This window comes from Diabrotica undecimpunctata, chromosome 7 (assembly GCF_040954645.1).
Source record: "Diabrotica undecimpunctata isolate CICGRU chromosome 7, icDiaUnde3, whole genome shotgun sequence".
Taxonomy (NCBI): domain Eukaryota; kingdom Metazoa; phylum Arthropoda; class Insecta; order Coleoptera; family Chrysomelidae; genus Diabrotica; species Diabrotica undecimpunctata.
Genome location: NC_092809.1, coordinates 117,795,548 through 117,817,572, shown reverse-complemented (window position 1 = coordinate 117,817,572; position 22,025 = coordinate 117,795,548). Strand labels below are relative to the sequence as shown.

The window sequence follows — 22,025 nt, the reverse complement described above, 5'->3', positions numbered from 1 at the left end:
TTACGTCTCACAATAAAATACATATATATATATATATATATATATATATATATATATATATATATATATATATATATATATATATATATATATATATATCCGCGGTCAGATGAATGAAAATTACTAAGTTCTCGGAAAGAACCGCGTTGAGAATTGAAAACTCTACGTTTTGGCACTTATTTTGGAGCCATTATCAAGAGTGATGATCCATTATCATGTCATTATCATATCATCAAAGTATAAGATAAAACCGTTATCATTTTCAAAGAAAGTTGTTTAGAAGCGATGCTTGGGTTTTTCTGATGTGAAATAAGAAGAGGGATATAGGAATTTTCTGATTGGTTAGTGAGTTTGGAATGGGGATGAAAGAGAGTGATTGTTTTGAAAGTTTGCAGTAGAAAAGATTATTATGTGATGGGCATCTGAAAGGTGGAACGAGAAATAGATCAAAGTAGAGAAGTCGAATAACTCCTTGATTCTATAAAGACCAAGTGAGTAAATCACAAGAACTATAACTATTAAAAAGTTTTTTTTTAACGTCAAAGAATAATTATTAATATTGCTAAATAAATTTAAAAGTTGCTTTTTATAATATTTAGAATTTTATATTTTCTTGAGTAAAAAAACATATGAACAAAGATGCCAATATTTAAAAAATTCCATCTTATTTCTTTTAATAATAAAAGATATTTGTATTTGTTTATTTATGTTATTTCTATTTATTTCCTTTTCCTATTTTATCCCTATAAGGAACAACAAATTAAATAAGTTAATAATAAATTAATTAAATACGTAATTAATAAATTAATAAAATAAGTAATTAAAGTAATTAAATAAATAAAAAGTTAATATAAAACGAAGAGAAAGCAGATCATAGTAAAATGGCGAACCAACGTGTGGCATAAAAGTATCTCTAGGTACAATTTTTACATGTTTATTTTATTTTTGATTGATTTGAATTTTGAAAATTAAAAAAGAAATTGTGATAAATTTATTGTATTTGGGGAGAGAAAAATTTTCGTCTTTGTAGCATACAAAGTATTTTCGAATTTCTTATCAGGCGGGGATAAAAAAAAGAAAATTTAACAACAAAAATCATGGAAATGGAAAAACAGGACCTATCAGGTATGGAAAAATTGTTACAAATGATGCAGAAAATGGATGAAAATCAGCAAGAAAATAACAGAAAAATGGATAAAAATCAGCAAGAAAATAACAGAATAATGAAAGAAAATCAAAAAGAGACATAACAAGCCTTAGAAGAAAACAACAGAAAGATAGAGAGTATTAAGAAGGGAATAGTACAGGAGATTTTAGAAAAAAGCGAGAAACAAGAGATAGAGATTAAAGAAATCAAAATTCAAATAAAGAAATTAGAAAATTTAGAAAATAAATTAAAAACAAAATTTGAAAATGCTTTTCAAGAAGACGAGAAAGAGATAGAAGAAAGATCCGAAATAATGAAAAACTAATTGATGATATCAGAAAGCAACGAGAAACGGGAGACAGGAGAGAAATACTCATCCAAAGTGCCGGTGATATAAAAATACAGTTTGGAGGGGACGTAACAAAAGTTACACCCAGTAATATTCATAAATAATTTAAAAAAGAAGATACAATATATCGGTAACTTCGAAACAGCAAAGGAAACGATAAGGAACCATCTTAAAGATGAAGCAAATTTATGGTTTGACAGCAAAGAATAAGAATTTGACAATTGGCATAAATTCGAACAAAAGCTTTTGAGTTTTTTCTGGGGGAAAATACAACAGATAGATATAAACAAAGAGTTGCAAAATGGGAGATACCATGATAGAATAGGTATTTCAGAAAAAACATACGCACTACAATAATTACACAACAATGCAAAACACCTGCAATACAACTATTCTTTTGAACAGCTAGTAGAACAGATAACCAGACTTTTTGAAGATACCATTATGCCAATTCCTACAAATACGAGAAGCAAAAATGAGAGAAAGAAAAATAAGGAGATCGCAAGAAAATTAGAGACAACGCGAAAATAAAGACTATAGAGATAGAGGACAAAACTTTAGAGCGATTATACAAAAAGAGAATTTATTCCCAGAAGGGAAAACCAAAATAGACACAACGAAAGAGGAAATTATGAACAAAGAAATCGGCAATGGAACGATTATAGATATCGAGAAAAGAGGACGAAAGACAGAGCGACGGAAGAAAGAGCACAAAAAAACAGCAAGCGTCTTTTCACGAAGGCGCTCACTAGATACAAAAAAACAAACAGGAATTTTTTGTCACCCGAAGGAATTTATTAAATTGGCAGGAAATAATGATAAAAGAAATGGAATAAATTTAAAGTTTGTAGATGGCTTTATCAACGGGAAACCGATTAAATTTATGATAGATACCGGCTCGGAAATTACATTGATCAACAGAAAATGAATAGAAGAGGTTAATTTAACAAATTTAATTTACAAAATTCCCAGGGTAAATTTAGTGGGCGCAAATAAACGGACTTTGGCAACTATAAATAAAGAAATACGAATAATGGTACGATTGGGTAAGAAATTTTATTTCTTATTTTATATATATATATATATATATATATATATATATATATATATATATGTATATATATAATATATATATACCTATATATATATATATATATATATATATATATATATATATATATATATATATATATATATATATATATATTATGTATGGTTTGCGATACTTAGATAATTAATTAAATAATTAATTAAAGTAATTAAATAAATGAAAAGTTAATATAAAAGTAAGAGAGCTCGAAATATATAATTCTATTGCTACACGTTTTTATGCTCTACTTAAAATACATAAACCAACTTTGTCTATGAGAATAATAGTTTTATCTGTATGCCCTCCTAATGGATCAATAGCACAACTCCTCACTGACGTCTTAACTAATGCTTATAATTTAAACAACAATTTTTACATTAAAGATTTATTTGACTTTAGTTCTTTCATCAACAATTTTCAATTACCACAAAACTATGTTTTGGTTAGTTTTGATGTAACATCTCTTTTTACTAATTTACCTTTAGATTTAATCATAAGTAGTGTTAAAAACATTAGAATGAGATTTTACAACATACTAGTATTGACTTATTACATTTCAAAAGATTTATCATCTTTTGTTTTTGATTCTAATAGTTTTATATTTAATGGTGTCTTACATAAACAAATTTTCGGTTGCTCTATTTGATCTGGTCTTTCACCAATTCTAAGTAGCTATTTTATGGATGATGTTATCAATTATTGTATCAACAATTGCACTTTTATCATTTATTTTATTAAAATGTAAATAGATAATTTAGTTTTGACACTTCCTAAACACAAAATTTATATAAAACTCACAGTTGAGGAAGAGGTGGAAGATTCTTTACCATTTCTTGATAAAAGAATTGTAAGAACGACTATAGCTATTCGGACTTTTGAGATTGCTGCTCTGAAAAGTTCATTTGATATACATCCATACCACTTTCTCAGGTTCTGCACCATGACATTCTACGCCTCCCTGTGCTTCTCTTTCCTTGGATCTTTCCCTTCATAATCAGTTGAAGCAAGGTGTATTTCTCTCTACGTATAATATGTCAGAGATATTCCAATTTTCTTGATTTAGTTGTATTTAAAATTTCTATTTCTTTATTCATCCTTCTCATAACCTCTTGGTTTGTGACGTGTTCTGTCCACGATATTTTTAGAATTCTTCTATACACCCACAGCTCAAATGATTCCAGTTTTTTCATTGTGTCACAATGTCGCATTCAAGGTCCAAAATTCTATTTCATGAAACAAAGTCGAAAAAACATAGCACCTCGCCAACCTAACTCTTAATTCCAATTTTAATATTATAATTAATTAATAATCGCTTATACGTAGCACTCTTCTTATTTTGTTGAAATTTGCTCTAGCCTGTTCTATTCTGATTTTGATCTCCTAAATGTAATTTTCTGTGGAGTTAATCATTGTTCCCAGATATGCATATTTGTCCACTTGTTCGACGTTGGTTCCGTTTATTAGAGGATTCTCGTTATTTCTTTGACTTTTCGATATTCTTATAAATTTCGTCTTCTTGACGTTTATTGTTAGACCGTACTTTTTTACATACTCCGGGTTTCTGGTTACCAGTCTTTGAAAATCTTCAATATTTTCGGCTAAGATCACAGTGTCGTCCGCATATCTAATGTTGTTAATGGAAAGTCCATTAACCTTTATTCCAGCTGTTTTACCCTCAAGAGCTTTTTTCAGGATCTTTTCGGAGAAGGCATTAAAACGAATTGGCGACAATACGCATCCCTGTCTCACTCCACGTCTAATTTCAATTTTTTCTGACAGCTGTTCGTTACCACGTACTTTTGATCGCTGTCTATAGTGCGAATTAGATATGATACTGAGGTCTTTGTAGTTAATCTTCTTTGATTTCAGGACAGTCATTAATTGTTCATGTCGTACAAATTGTTTATCATTAACGTCTATGTCCAGTTTGTAATATATCCGGAAAAATAGCACAAAAAACATTAAAACTATTTATTTCATCTTTATATTCTAGAACTAAATATCCTATAGATAAATTAGAAAAAACAAATGTAGTAGATAAAGACCGTATTATGGATTTTGAGAACATTAAAATTTTGTGTATTGAATGTAATAAATTCAAAAGAATCTTTTTAGAAATGGTGTATATTAGCAGAAGATAAATAAAGAAAATATCTTAAACAATTGATCAGAAATTCAAAATCTAAGTAAAATTTATAACTATATTATTTCTTTAAAATTCATTCATAAAACCAACAAAATATCACATTTTTAACTTAATTTTCCATATACTTGTTACATTTTTTTAGGAATGTGTGACTAATAAATAAATCTTCTTTTGTCTTATTAATTAAGAGAAAACTTTTAACAAAATTTTCAGTAGTAATATCCCTAGGACATTGATAACAGACGAGATAATTTCATGACAATCGAAAGCTCGTTCCTTGGTAACAGCACGAAGCCGAAGGCTGAGTGCTGTTACCAAGCATTGAGCTTGAGAAATTTGTCATGAAATTATGAGGCATTCATCAATGTCCGAGGGATATTCGGCGGATAATTTTTCGAAAAAAAAAATCATAACTCAACATAACGAAACATTTATTTATTAAAAGTACAGTTAGTGAAAGTACAATTATTAAAATTTAAGTTAACATTAGATTTGTTGCTGTTCTCTACTATAGAAGATCTATTACCACGCATAATATTTATAATCTTGTTGTGGTGTTCTTGATCGAGATTCAAGTATAGTTTTATAGAATTCTGATTGCCAAGACCAGTCATTTTTAGTAATTGTTGTTCTTCTACACCACTTTTTGCTAATTCGCTCACAGCAGTTGATCTATTCGAGTGATTTGTTATCTTTTTCTCCTTTACATTCAAGCCAATTGCTTCAGCAGAAGATTTAGTCCATCCATTCATTGTATTTTTTCCAACAGCTACATTATCGTACCATTTATCAGTTTCATTTTTCCAGTGTCGATTTGGTTTTAAGAACAGTCGTGGTGAGGTAATATTGTCGCCTCGTTTTAATATCAGTTTATGAAAAAGACGTGCAGGGCATCTTTGTCTCTGACTATTGATAACCAACCATTTACTACTTGCACAGCTTTTAGAACCACCTTGGCACGTTTTACTGAATACCGGATTCTATTCAATGCGATTTGTTGGGGTATCATCGTTATTTTTCTCGATTTGAAAAAAATCCACCAGACAAGCAACTGCCTCTCTTCCTCGCCACGCTAATTCTACAGCAGCAATATGGTAAAATTTACGCATAAGACCTTCAGGGGTATCTTCATCCCAAAGCAATATTATTTTGTTAATTTTAGACCAATTTAACGAAACTGAACTGGCCTTACGTTTACATGGATCTGCTTGTAGTTTCTTCCTGATTGCATCGGGGGCATCTCGGGCTGGTTTAAACACTATATTGTTAAACGGGTCAATCATAATATTATAGTCATTATAGTACTTTTCTTGCAATAGTTTGCACGAAACGTTCCACATTGTCTTCACCGTTGCCTCTTTGAATTCGTCCCCGTTTTTCTTTCTCATATTGACGGCCCAATCTTTTAGTATCAACGCCAATTCTTCTAAGCTTCTATGTTCATTCAACTCATATTCTCGTCCGCAGCAAAATTCCATGAATATTCCCCAAATATATTTGTGACTGTAGGTTGTATTTCTGGGAATTTTTTCTTTGATTAGCGCATTTATACTTTGAACATTCTCATTGCCGAAACGTGACATTTTGAAATTTTTTTGGATGAAGTTGTCAAACTCGATCGTGTTGTCATAGGGATTGAAAATTGCACTGAATGCAATTATCAGTCTAATGTTGACATGATTGGGTGAAATTGTTCCACATGACACAAAATGACGAAATTTGAATGGTTGTTAGAACAGTCGAAAAATTATCACGTTAATATAATTGTCGAAATAAATTAAAATACAAACTAGAAGTTGACATTTATGACATTAAGGGGTTATTTTTAAATTTCTATTGGTTGCTATTCTAATTTGTTTATAATTTATCAAAATTAATTTTTTTTCACATTTTTTTCAAGATTGCCTATATAAAAGAAAATAAAAACATTTATTCGACATAGGATTTTTTATAATAACGTTTTTTTAAATATTTTTAGGAGCAAAATTTTGTTAACAAACCTCATTTTACTCGGTGAGTTACTATTTTTTTTACAATTATTCGTTTCACTCTGTCAGTTTTTTTATCTTTTTATTTTAGCTCTTGAAAATAATTGTAAAAACTTCGATGTTATTAAATAAGAAAAAACATGACTTACGAGCACATGGCTGAACAGAACGAAGAAGAACAACATTCTCTATTAAAAATATTTACGCAAAATAAACATTTATTAAAAAAAATAACACTGTATCATCTTCCACTTAAATTATTATTTGAATTAGTTTGCAATTTAGTACAGAAACATAAAAAGCAAAATAATAAATCTCGTTTACTGTCCGCGTCCACATGGCGGTATTATAAAATCCAATTTACTCAAAAATTATTACCGAAACATCCCCAGCATCGTGTTGGATACAGATATAGGGAATCGACAAACTATAAACAGAAATTTTAATGTAGAGTGTCCCGCTTTTTGATGACGAGCCATTTTAACTACGTTTTATTGGTATTTGTACAAGATAAAAAGCACACGATGATCTGCAATTTCAACTACCACTTTGTCAGCAGTTTGGGTAAATTATTTGTTTAATTTTACCGAAATCGGATTAAATTAATATATTTGGAAACATACACATAACACTAATACTTAGATACTTACTATGTATTTGTTGATTATAATATCTAAACCAACCGTTAGAAGTTAAAAGATAATATTATTTTTGTAGTTTGTCCGATTAAACAGCCTGACAATGTTGGCAATGTTATTTATATTTTTGCTTGCTGAAGCAAATATAATTACATATGAAAGTTGGTACAACTGCTAAATGACAAAGCAAAACATTTGACAGCCGTTAGTAATTTAAAATTATTTTAGTTGATTTGAGGTCGCTCAGAAGCAGACTGGCCAAACTGATTTTTTTGTATAATTTAGATAGGTAGTATAGTAGGTGGTATTTTATCATATCTTTTATTTCAAAGTGGCTCAACCAACAAATGCCGTTATTGGATACATCTAGTACTCGTGACCCCAGCGAATTTGAAATACGAGTATATTCTGGCTCTGACTTTCATCCACCATCTGATGATAAGTCTTTTACAACTAGGAAAAGCTTAAAGAAGATGGAATTGTGGAACCTGGATCAAGTAGGGGTAAAAAACGTAAGAAAAATAGATCAGTTTGGAAAATATCTAAGTCTAAGTTGGAAAGAAGTCCAGGAAAATCATGTTTGAATTCTCTGGTAGAGGTGTGTCTGAGAAACAATTTTTTCATGTAGTTAGTAGCTGTCCACGAAAGTGTCATTTGTTGTTATCTCTTGAAGAAAGAAAAAATATATTCTGATGTTTCTATAATTTATCCGATTTTAATTTACATACTGTTTACATTAATATACAAGTAAATGTTGTTAATAAAGGACGACATAGGGTATAAAATTATAATAAACGTTCTAAGACACAAATTTACACATTACTGAAAAAATCAGGTGATATGGTAACTGTTCGAAATTTTTCAAAAACGCTATATAAGTTTCGAATGAAAGGCTCACCAAAGCTTAAATAAACAAATCAAGAGGTGGCGAATTAATCACCCCTCCACTAGATAAAAGAGGCGAGTACCTATCTAAGAATAAGACAAGGGAAACGGATATTCAAAATATAAAAGCTTTCATTAACAAATTTGCCAAATATACATATCACTATAGTCGCAACAAAAATTCTAATCAAGAGTATCTGTCACCTGATTTAAATATCTCAAAACTTTTTGATTTATATGTGCAGAGTGAAGAACCAGAAGTGAAGATATTCAAATTCGTCTGTTTGAAAATATTTAATAAAGATTTTTATCTTCATTTCCGTTATCCTCTTACCGACAATTGCAAACGATGTGAAGCATATAATATAAAAATAAAAAGCTATATATATATATATATATATATTGATATATATATATATATATATATATATATATATATATATATATATATATATATATATATATATATATATATATATTGATGTGTATTTTGTTTGAATGATGAGCAATGAGTATTTTTAATAATATAGGGTTTTTATCGCGGTTCTCAAAGAATTAGTTTGTAAGTACTTTTTTAAATTATCTTTATTATAACTATTATGGAACACACATATATATCTAACCTAGCCAATGTAAATTTAAAATAAACTATCTTTAAATTGATACTCTTATAAAACTAATTAAATTCTATAGACAATGTAAAATTTAAACAAACTATCTTCAAAATTGAAATTGTTATGACATTAACTAAATTATATTAACAAAATTTTGTACCTTTCTTTCACTGAATGCCTAAATGAACTGTTTTCCACTATATAGATTCTAATCACCACTGAATGTCTTCGTACTTCGGTTATCCTTGTTTTTGTGAAATTACTTTTTCCAATTATCAGCTTCTACCAATTTAAGATATAGTTTTCTTCACCAGCATTTATATACCACCAGCAAACACCATTTATATTTATTCTTCTTTTCAATATACCAATATCCAATTATTATAAGTTGATTTATACTAATCTCCAATCATAATATAATTTTAATTCCTTCCAATGTCCATCCAATATTCTTCTAATATACTTTTATAATCTTCAATAATTATTTGTGTATAATTATAAATATGCATTAAATATATGCATAATTTTTAATCTTCATTTAACTCACTATATTAAACAATTGGACTATCTCCAACTAACTTTCATATTTCTTACTAAACTGCTTGACTGACTTACTAAAACTGTGAACAATTGACTTCACTAACTAATTGTGTCTATCTTCTACTAACTTTCATAATAAACTGGCCTGACTTCTGACTAAAAAACTTAAAAACTGCCATCTTGAATCCAAATCACGGGTATTTATATCTTTTTTGGATATTCTAGAACCATCTGGTAAGAGATCATGTTCCATCCTGTTCTATTTCTTCGATATGGATGTTCTCGAAAAAAATATCTGTTCCATCCACCGACATAATCATTATTCCAGAATGTTCGACCGTAAACAATGGTCACACTCTGCACTCTGGAGAATTCGTTAATGTTCCATTGATAATTTTGTTGACATTTAGGCTTTTCAGATCAGAATAAACATTCAAATTAGTAACTAACACTCTAATTTAATAAAATACACATTTCAAACAATATATTATTATAACCCCACTTTATATTCCTTATAATTCCTAATTTCTATCTGTCACTTCGAGAGTATTTTTGGTTGCCTATGCACATGGCTCACTTAAATCTATTTACAACATTAAAATACAACTTTTTACAATTATTATATGATAATTTCTTAAAAATACCCTCACATAAATAATTTTTATTAAATTCTCTAGTATATAACTTATTTAAAACAACCAAATATCTAATATTATGTAGTATATAACTTATAAATTATTTTCTATAAACCCCAATCGTCACAATACCCCAAAAATAATATTTAAAATAAATAATTTACTTATTATTTTTTTAAATATTAATTTTCTCATACCTTATTAAATTTAATAAATTAATAATTCAATTTTTTTTTTTTATTATTTAAAATGTGTTAAATACATCCCTGTTCGCTGTCTATGTCAAAGCAGAGAACAACGGAGCACAGTTCGGCTATTCTATGGTCAAACTGTCATGTCAAATGGGGCAATGGATGCGATATCAGAGAATAAAATATAACCTTAATTAAAAATATAATCGATATGGTGTTCTGTTTGTTTATAGACAAAATCTAGGAATTATTTCCATTCAAAATAACTTTCATCAATATAAATTGGTAAGTTTTTTTTTTACTTTATTATATTAGAAAGACATTTTTATAGCAATTATAGTATCAATTTTGTGTCTAACCCCAAATTATGATTTTTAGGGTACAAACTAATTTCCATATATACAAAATTCAACAAGTATGATGTCAAATTGATTCAAAATAATGAAATCTACCATCTACCATTTAACAAATCAAGTCTATTGAATAAAATGGATATATCAGTAAGTTATTAGTGTTATTATATTTGTGTTAAAAGGTATATAAATCATTATTCAATCTCTTCATGATATTGAAAAATGTCGTTGATATGAAATATGCCTCTTAGTCTGTTCTCTGCATCTATTAACACATAACTATTTAGTCCATTCTGATTTTCAATTGTATATGGACCTTCAAACATTGGTTGTAATTTCTTACAACGGTTTTCTTTAACATTACTTTTTCTAAGTGAACGAATTAACACTAGGTCTCCTTTTTGAAATGTGATTGGTTTCTTTATATTTCGATTTTGTCTTCTGATATATTTTTCAGCTTTCCTCCTAATTCGGTTATTCACTTTCTGCATTACTTGTTCTAACATATCCTGATTATATTCACTAATCCACTTTCTGTTTCCTATATGGCCAAACATTAAATATTCTGGTACTTCCTCTGTATTCAAATTATGTGTATTATTTAAAAAATACTCTACTTGTGTTATATGTTGCTGCCAAGTTTCGTGTTGATTTTGGCACAGTATCCTTAAATATTTTATAACTTCTTTAATATATCTTTCTGCAGGATTTGCCTGAGGATGTCTGATACTTGTAAAATGAATGTTGATTCCCTTTTTCTCACAAAATGTCCGAAATTTTTGGTTGTTAAAATATGTAGCATTATCTATTATGCAATTTCTAAATGGTCCTATTTCTTCGAAAAATTGATTAATATATAATTTTAATGTTTTAACATTTGTTCTAGAGCAGGGATATAGTTTAATAAATTTTGTATATAAATCAACTATCACTAGTATACGCTTTTTTCTTGTTGGACTGAGAACTAAATTTGAAATAAAATCCATGGAAACTGTATTTAGTTTTTCATATACAACATTAGATTTATATGTGTTCTGGTTTTTGAAATTCTTTTCTTTGTTTAGTTGACATATTGGGCATTGGGTAGTAATTTCTTTTGCTATACTTATGTCATTCTTTGCAAAATAATTGTCCCTAAATAGCATCCATAGCTTTCTTGAACCAATATGCATATAATTGTTATGTAAATTTTTCAATATTTTCTTTGCTAAAGTTCTAGTTATTACATATACTTCTATGCCATTTATTATTTTATAATATACTCCATCTTTCCTAAGGACTTTTTGTTTTTCACTCAAATTGATCTGATCTCTTATAATTTCTTCTTTAGAATATAATCCAGTACTTTCTACTAATTGATTTAATCCAATTTTTATTGTTCGCTGCCCTTTTTGTGATGTATTTTCTAACCTTGATAAAGCATCTGCCACTATATTGGATTTTCCAGAAATGTATTTGATTTCAAAGCAGTATTCACTAAGTATTAGACTCCACCGATGTATTGTTTCCATATTTGTTATTTAATATAGACGTTAAAGCTTGGTGATCTGTTTCTATTGTAAATTCATTACCCAACAAATAAAATCTTAATTTTGTGACACAGTGTATTATACTTGCTAGTTCTAATTCTGAAACTGAGTAACCCTTTTCATGTGGCTTTGTAATTCTTGAAATGAATTGTATTGGGTATTCGACCCCATCATGTATTTGTAATAATACCCCTGATAATCTCTCTATTGATGCATCTGTTCTTAATATGAATGGCTGTGTGTAGTCAGGATAGTATATTTTCAAATTTGACAGAAAAATGTTTTTAATTTCTTGGAATGCTAGTTCTCTTCTCTGATCCCATCTCCATTTTACACCTTTTCTCAGTAGTTCAAGTAATGGAATTTCTTTTATACTTAGATCTGGTATCATCCTTTTATAGTAATTAATTATTCCAATAAATCCTCTTAAAGTTCTTAAATTGTGTGGTGTTTTATATTCCTGAATGACTTGTGTCCGTTCTGGATCCATTTCGATTCCCTTAGTGTTAAGTTTATAACCTAGATATATGACTTCTTTTTGAAAAAATGTACATTTTTCTTGATTTATTTTTAGTCCAACTTTGTCTAATCTATTTATTATAGTTTTTAGGTGTTTCTCATGATCTTCAGCCGTTTTAGAAAAAATTAATATATCATCAATGTAGTGAATTACAAAATGTTCATATTGATCCAAAATATCATGAAGACATCTACATAGAGCACTGCAAGATGATTGAAGTCCAAATGGTACTACTTTGAATTGATATACTACTCCATCTATCTGAAATCCTGTATACTGTCTACTTTTTCTTTCTAGAGGTATTAACCAGAAACTATGCTGTAAATCGATTTTAGTGAAAAATGACATTCCTGTAATTCTTCCTAATATTCCATCTATACTCATTGGTGCTTCAAATTGCTTTTCAGTAATCTTGTTAATATTCCTTGCATCCAAACATAACCTGATTTCACCTGATCTTTTTCGTACTACTACTATGGGGTTAATAAAACGTGTGTCTGCCTTCTCAATGATCCCATCTTCTAACATATTATTAATTGTTTTGTTTACTTCTTCTCTGTATTTATATGGTATTGGGTATGATTTTGTTTTAAAATCTTTTTCCTCCTTAACTCTTATACTATGGATATAATTATGTGCAATTCTATTTTCTTTATTGACAAGTCCCTTGTGTTGCTGCAATATGGAAATGACTATTGATTTATATTCTTCAGGGCAATTTAAAACTTTCATCATATCTTCTTCTTTACAAATAACATTATTCTTCATTATGTACTCATTATTCCTTGCTTCCAATTTTACGCACTCCGCCTCGTAGGCATCCATCTGCTTAAAATTTCCATTCCTTAAATATTCACTACAATAATTATTCTTTACATTCTTTTGGGACATATCCCTATCATCAAAATACATTTCTTCTTCATAAACATCACTATTTTCTTTTAATAATATCCTATCAACTCTTATTCCTTCTTCCACCTCATCTTTCTGCATAAATTTAATTATTTGCCCTTCCAAAGTTACCATTTTTTTTTCAAAATCTATCTTTACTTTCTTCTTTTCCAATTCATCATTTCCCATTAATATATCAACACATAAATCCTTGACAATAAATCCTTGCATATTAATTTCTTTATTAAGAATATTAATTTTAAAATTGGCTAGTTTATCAATTTCACCCAACTTCTTATTATTTGCACCAACAATATTAATTTTTGGAATCTTTATTATATCTGATAATTTTAATGTATTAAAAATAAAATTCTCCGAGACTAAAGTACTTTCTGAACCAGTATCTATCATAATCTTAATCATTTTATTTTTGGCCAAAGCATTTATATAAATTAAATTAATAGATTCAATAATTTTCTCTTCATCTAAAGAAATAAATTCAGAAGGTTTTTCATAATAGCAATGGCCTAACTTGTAATTCAGAAAGTTTACTGCACAAAATTTTGATTATTAGAATTGTCAGATTGTATCTGACCAATTGGATCTGATGTCCTATGTCTTTCCCCACTATGACTTCTACTCACATTTTCTTGCCTTGTACTATTTCGTTCCCTGTCTTCGCAGCTTCTATTCCTTCGAACACAATTTACCTGTCTGTTATAGTTAGGTCGCTCTGTATTTCTTCTATTGTTAAAATCTTGTCTATTATTATTAGTACTGTTATTAAAATGTTGTCTATTATAATTAGTATTATTATTAAAATTTTGTCTATTATAACTAGTATTATTATTAAAGTTCTGTCTATTTGGATTACTGTTAGTATTATTAAAATTTTGTAAACTATCACCATACCTAGTATTATTGTTATATGATTATCTATATTGTTGATTATCATTTTTATTATATTGAAAGTTATTGTTGTTTTTTCTGTTGTTATTATTACTTGTCATCTTGCCTCTTTGTATTCTTTGAATAAAATTAATAAAACTATCTATTGTTTGAATATTTTGTACAGTTACGGTTTGCACAACATCAGCATCAAAATGTCTAGATACATTTAAGACTGTTTCATCCTCTCTAAGTGGTGGTTCTAAATATTTTGCAACTGTTATCAATTTCAATGCATAATCTACCATATTTGATTTTAAATTTTGATTATACTTTCCAAAATATAGAATTTCTCTAAACTTGGCTTGCTCTAATTCACCCCAATAATAATTTAAAAATTTATTTTCAAATGTTTGAAAATTATCTAAATCATTCTCAATACTAGCAAACCAAGTTGCTGCATTGTCATTTAATGTCACTCTAATATAATCTTTAATATCATTAATATTATTCACCAATCTTAATTTATGTTTTAAACTATTTATGTATACTCTAGGATGCAAATTTTTTATATTACCAGAGAATTTAATCCCAGTCTCATTTGTTAAATTTAAGTAAGGTCTCCCTATGTCTCTCATTTGTGAAATATCATCTATTCTCTGTTCCACATTTCTTATTTGATTACTATTTATTTGGATATTTTGTTGTATATCGTCTAATTTTTCTTCTGTGTTTCTCCTGTCTCCGTTAATTTTTACTTCTAAGTTACATTTCTGTAACTCTATTTTCTGTTCTATATCTATCTTATTATCTTGAATAATCCTCTTTACTTCTGTCCTCTCATTTTCTATCCTTTTCTTGTAGTCAATCCGTATAATTTTTATTTCATTTGCTACTTTTTTTTCTTCAGCTTCAAGTTTTTTATCCATTTCTATTTGCTTTACAATTTTATTATTATTATCTTCTATTTTCTTTTCTAATTTTCTATAATTCTCTTCCATTTTTTTCGTGTTCTCTTCCATTTTTTTCGTATTCTCTTCCATTTTCTTCGTATTCTCTTCCATTTTCTGTTCCATTTTTTTCATGTCTTCTTTGACTTCTTTTGAATTCTCTTCTATTGTCTTGTTCATCTGCATCATTAATGACATCAAAGCTGCCATATTGACATTTTCCTCTCTTTCTGGATTCATTTCTGCAGTATCTTGTGGAACTTGAACTAAACTCTCCTCTTGTATAATTTGTGTTTCTACTTCCACATCTTCTTCATTCTTTTTGCTTCTTGTACCTTTCTTTCCTTGAGACATTTTGAGACTTTACTTGTTCAAATATAATTAAAATTAAAATCTATACTTTTTCTTTCTACTGATAATTAATTTAATTATATGAGAGCACTTATCTTCCCAAACTAATTCTTTTAAATAGAGAGCCCCACGTTGGGCGCCAAATTGTTATGATGTGTTTTTTGTTTGAATGATGAGCAATGAGTATTTTTAATAATATACGGTTTTTATCGCGGTTCTCAAAGAATTAGTTTGTAAGTACTTTTTTAAATTATCTTTATTATAACTATTATGGAACACACATATATATCTAACCTAGCCAATGTATATTTAAAATAAACTATCTTTAAATTGATACTCTTATAAAACTAATTAAATTCTATAGACAATGTAAAATTTAAACAAACTATCTTCAAAATTGAAATTGTTATGACATTAACTAAATTATATTAACAAAATTTTGTACCTTTCTTTCACTGAATGCCTAAATGAACTGTTTTCCACTATATAGATTCTAATCACCACTGAATGTCTTCGTACTTCGGTTATCCTTGTTTTTGTGAAATTACTTTTTCCAATTATCAGCTTCTACCAATTTAAGATATAGTTTTCTTCACCAGCATTTATATACCACCAGCAAACACCATTTATATTTATTCTTCTTTTCAATATACCAATATCCAATTATTATAAGTTGATTTATACTAATCTCCAATCATAATATAATTTTAATTCCTTCCAATGTCCATCCAATATTCTTCTAATATACTTTTATAATCTTCAATAATTATTTGTGTATAATTATAAATATGCATTAAATATATGCATAATTTTTAATCTTCATTTAACTCACTATATTAAACAATTGGACTATCTCCAACTAACTTTCATATTTCTTACTAAACTGCTTGACTGACTTACTAAAACTGTGAACAATTGACTTCACTAACTAATTGTGTCTATCTTCTACTAACTTTCATAATAAACTGGCCTGACTTCTGACTAAAAAACTTAAAAACTGCCATCTTGAATCCAAATCACGGGTATTTATATCTTTTTTGGATATTCTAGAACCATCTGGTAAGAGATCATGTTCCATCCCGTTCTATTTCTTCGATATGGATGTTCTCGAAAAAAATATCTGTTCCATCCACCGACATAATCATTATTCCAGAATGTTCGACCGTAAACAATGGTCACACTCTGCACTCTGGAGAATTCGTTAATGTTCCATTGATAATTTTGTTGACATTTAGGCTTTTCAGATCAGAATAAACATTCAAATTAGTAACTAACACTCTAATTTAATAAAATACACATTTCAAACAATATATTATTATAACCCCACTTTATATTCCTTATAATTCCTAATTTCTATTTGTCACTTCGAGAGTATTTTTGATTGCCTATGCACATGGCTCACTTAAATCTATTTACAACATTAAAATATAACTTTTTACAATTATTATATGATAATTTCTTAAAAATACCCTCACATAAATAATTTTTAATAAATTCTCTAGTATATAACTTATTTAAAACAACCAAATATCTAATATTATGTAGTATATAACTTATAAATTATTTTCTATAAACCCCAATCGTCACAATATATATATATATATATATATATATATATATATATATATATATATATATATATATATATATATATATATATATAAAGTAAGTGGAGAAAATAGTAAAATGGAAACAGGAAAAGAGTTACACCTAAGAAAGGCAGAAGAAGAATGTGGAATGAAGGAAGATGCAGTCAAGTATAAAGTTACCACAACAGTAATAACATTTGATTCGATAACACTTTCAGCTACTCCTAGTACTTCTACGGAAGTGGCTTATTACAGGAGACAGCTGTGGACGCATTTTTTCTGGAATTCACAATATAATGACAGGTCAGACACACATGTATGTATAGCATGAAGGCATAGCCTCACGTGGCCTACAAAAAATTGGTTCTTGCATTCTACACTACGTAAAAACGTATGTTAATACACCGGTTTTGATCTTGTACAGCGATCGTACAGCGATTTCGTATAGGTCAGAATCGAAATGTTCCACTGGTATCTATTTGCACACACATGACTTTCGCCAATAATTTTAGTCCCAATGGCATACATCAAAAGTTTCTAGTTTCCGGTCACTCCTATTCGCCATTTGACAGAGACTTTTTAGTGATCGAAAAAAAAAAAAACGATATTTTAAAGACATTTATTTGTCAGACGATTAACCGGAAAAAATGGGAGCAAGATAAAAAAGTCAAATGATTTAAAATACAGTGGCTAATTTTCAACGTAGAAGTACAGATATCTGTCAAATAAAAAAAGTAGATTTCTACTTGGACATCTTCTATCTTGCTGAAAGACCCACAGAGCAACTAAAATTTAAAGTCCTTCAGAGTCTTCTTCCTTACATTCTGCCTGTCTATCATAAATTCTACAGAGACCTGAAGACAAACGTGGAGACAATAGATAATAATATTAGATCAGAAACAGATGAATAGGTAACCCAAGTAAAAGTTTTATGTTTTTTCATACAAGCTTAATACTTGACATAGTGACAACTGACTTTGTTTATATAAGAAAAGATTTTTTTGTTAATCTTTTGCTCATTAGACTCATATAATGTATACGGTTTCAGGAATGTTTGTAAGCTTAAGCTTTTAGCTCAATTCTTTAGTTGCCAATATCTCAAAACATCAATTTTATACTTAGACCATTGTGCTTTTGAGCAACTCATTTCATATTTGTAAGTTTCATCTTGTTTTTGTTGTGATTATTAAAAACGTTATGTAATATTTTACATAGATTATGCAGTAATACCAGTATTTTTGTTAGATAATAAAGATACAAAGATATTTGGAAAACCATCGTATCATCATAAACATAACCATCAACATACCACCGGGCGGTGGAACCAAAAAATAACAGTGTGGAGACCACGAGCTGACAGAAGAAGTAGAGGTATACCACCTAAACGATACACAGGCGACGTGAAAAGAATCGCTGGGAATTGGCTGCAGGAAGATCAAGACAGACAGAACTAAAAGAAATTAAGGGAGGCCTATGTTCAACTTTGGACACAGAAAGCAGGATGAATATGATAAGACAGTGTAATTATTAGACAAAAGGACCAAAATTTATAGCACTTTAATTAGACTAACAGTAACCTAGATATGCGAGACCTGGTTAATGATAAAAAAGATAAAGAGAAACTCTAGATACTCGGAAGAAAGATAATAATAAAATTATATTGTGCGGTAGAAGAGAAAGACGACACTTGGGGAAGCTGATGTTACGTTCTATATAACGTATCAGCTTTTTTTTTTAATTTTCCTAATTTCCCATTAATTATTCCCTGTTTCTCTTTTTAAATAATTTCTATTAACATACCGACCCTTTATTTTTATTTATTGATTTATTTTTAGCCTAAATCCCAAAATAATTGGCGCTTAAGTTCTACTTTTTAATTTTTGTATTGTCTACTAACTTTTCGATGCCGCTGTTATTTCAAAATTTCATTAGACATACATCAATTAATTTTCTTATCACTATCCCTACTTCCTGAAAATTATTTAAAATATTTCATTTTACATTTTACTTATTTTATTTTATATTTTACTTAAATATTTCGTTCTGAAGAGAACAGGCACTTTTGGTCGTCAACCATCCAGCTAACCAGCAACAAGATCTTTTCGATTAAAATATTTTTCTTTACACTGGTAAGATTTTTAATATTTAATAATAAGCTTGCTTGATGTTATTGAATTAATTACTGTAGCTAAGAAATTTATATAAAATATTTTGTTTTATTTAAATATTTCAATTAAAATATTTATTTTATTTGATTAAATATTATTTTAAATATTGCAGATTGTTAAATTTTGTAGTTTTTATATTATAATCACCATTCCTTTTTTTTTGTTTATTTTAAAAAAAAATTTTCCTATTTATCGTTTTTTTACTTTTATTTTAAATTTAATAAACTTCTATAACTTTCTATGAAAATTTATTATTTTCTGAAATTTAGATCTTTTCATAGAGATTGGATACTTAACTGGATTTCTGAACTAAGCGTTGCTTTGTTTTCAGTAACTTGGGTCTCATTTACTGAGACAAATGTACTGCGATTAGACTTATCATTCAACCAGGCTTAATACCAAAGCATGGTGCAGCACTCGTCCATCACCAGCTCCATTCTACCAAGGGATCAGCTTTGCCATTCCACTAGGCTCGATTTCAAAGCATGGTAAAGCTCTCGTTCATCACCAGGTCAATTCCACCCAATATCTCATGAAATCAACGGTGAAGTACAGTCTATCAGGTACTAATCTACTAAAAGACCTAGTATCATATGTACAATTTTTCATCCAGTAGCCATTAAAGAAAGGCAGCAGGGCAAGTCAAGTGTTTTGTTCGGAAATTTTTTTCTTTTCTTTCTTACTAAGGTTTTTGTATTGGATTTTGTATTGTATTTCTTTCAAACTAAGGACTAGGCATTTTGTACAGAACTTACTGAATATAGAGAAAAGTCTATTTATTTTAATATTGTAAATATGTTTAAATGTTTTGATTTCCCTTGTAACTGTTCTTGCTATCATTATTTGTCTTATGAATTAGTAAAACTACCTCTGAAAAGAGCTATCCCAGGTAGGGAACTCCATGATTGTCCTTGTGGTGTTAAAGAGCAGATACTTTAACCGAGGTTAACCAGCTCACGATCATAAGTCAATTTTGGATGTCAAAATAGTATAACCTACGTGGTTAAGACCTTACATAGAAGAAACTTAATGAAGGGCACGATATTGTACGATTTACAAAAAGTCAGAAACTGTCATGGCTTGTGCATATCCAAAGACAGGAAGGTAAAAAAGTAACATAGAAAACGTTACAATGAAAGCAGACAGTAAAACAAAAGAAAGAGAGACTCAGAACAAGATGGATAACTGACGTGGAAGACGATCTGAAAACTGAACATAAGACAATGGAGAAGAAGGGCACAAGAGAGATCTGAATGAAACGACATATCCACACAGGCAAAAACTTATGCAGGCTTATGATGATAATAAGAAAAATAATTGTATTTAAAATACTTCTTAAACTTGGTATAGGTTTTTTATATATGCATTAAAGAACATGGAAAAAATAAAACATTTAGAAGAATTTAAAAAATATAATATGACATGAAAAAAAAATATGTTTTATTTGTCACCTAATGAAATTGGTAATCATGAACCATTAGAATTGATAAAACAAATGAAAATATCAGAAAGCCATAGTGCTAAAAAACAACAATAATATGTTGGCCTATTCTTATGATAATAACTAAATGATAAATAAATTTTTTTTTAAAAGCAGCCATATCCATTTTCAGAATAGTTATGATGAATGCCAAACTTCGACGCAAAAATGGCACCCCACGACTAACAATTAGACCATATAACCATTTTCTTCTGGTTATATTTAAAAAATGACTTATTGACTATAATAAATTGTATTAACAACTTCTATTTAATTTAAATCTTGGGAGGAAAATATCTTTTTACATCTAGTAATCATGCTTACCACATACATATGTAATTAAAATAAGTTTAAAAATGAACTAAGTTTCAATATTTTTCCTTAAATAGGACCAGTTAATATTAATGATGGTCTTAAACAATAAAGTTTCGAACAATACTTCTCAAAGCCATTTTTATATTTATTATGTTTCACGTTAAGTTAAAGCCAATCACAGGAATCAAACTCATAAAAGTATATAAAAACTTCCATCAAACTAAGCATCATTTTGTTTACAAACTTCCCAACAAAGTTTTGGCAAACTTTTCGCGCCATCACCTCGCTAACAAACACAATATCCTACCTTAATCCTACAGGACATTTTTCGCTCCATATGGAATCGAAGCAACACGAAACGTCACCAAAAACATTCGAAAGTACGAGCTTTGCGCGCCAACCGCGATGAAAGCTTTAGAGACACTGACTATGCCGAGTCAGTTTATGCTACCCCTCATCCACGCTGCTTAGCAACAGAACCCCGCCTACTCAGATATCTCTGGATTGCTCTTTGACAGATATTGCTGAAGTTATATGCAAAACAGATTCGAACCCTGGATGATTGAAAATATATTGGGACTAATGTTGGGGAAATTTTCCATTTTCATTGTTTCTGTGTAATTTTTTGTTTGAATTCGATGTCTCAAAGGGGAGATCAATTGAATTAGGCTATGATCCATGAAATAAATGTGACAGCTTACACGAAACAGATTAGGTACATGTTGAACTACATAATGTTTTATAGCAAGATTATTCTCCTTAAATAGT

At 28.8% G+C, this 22,025-nt stretch overlaps 1 protein-coding gene across 1 annotated transcript in view; it reads right to left on the bottom strand.

The window, feature by feature from the left end:
• LOC140445742 (calsenilin-like) overlaps positions 1–21,716 on the bottom strand; it is an 859,410-nt gene extending 837,694 nt beyond the window's left edge. The window contains exon 1 of the mRNA XM_072538045.1: positions 21,565–21,716. The gene's annotated coding sequence lies outside the window, so the exon portion shown is untranslated. The remainder of the gene's footprint in view (positions 1–21,564) is intronic.
• Positions 21,717–22,025: the final 309 nt, after the last annotated feature.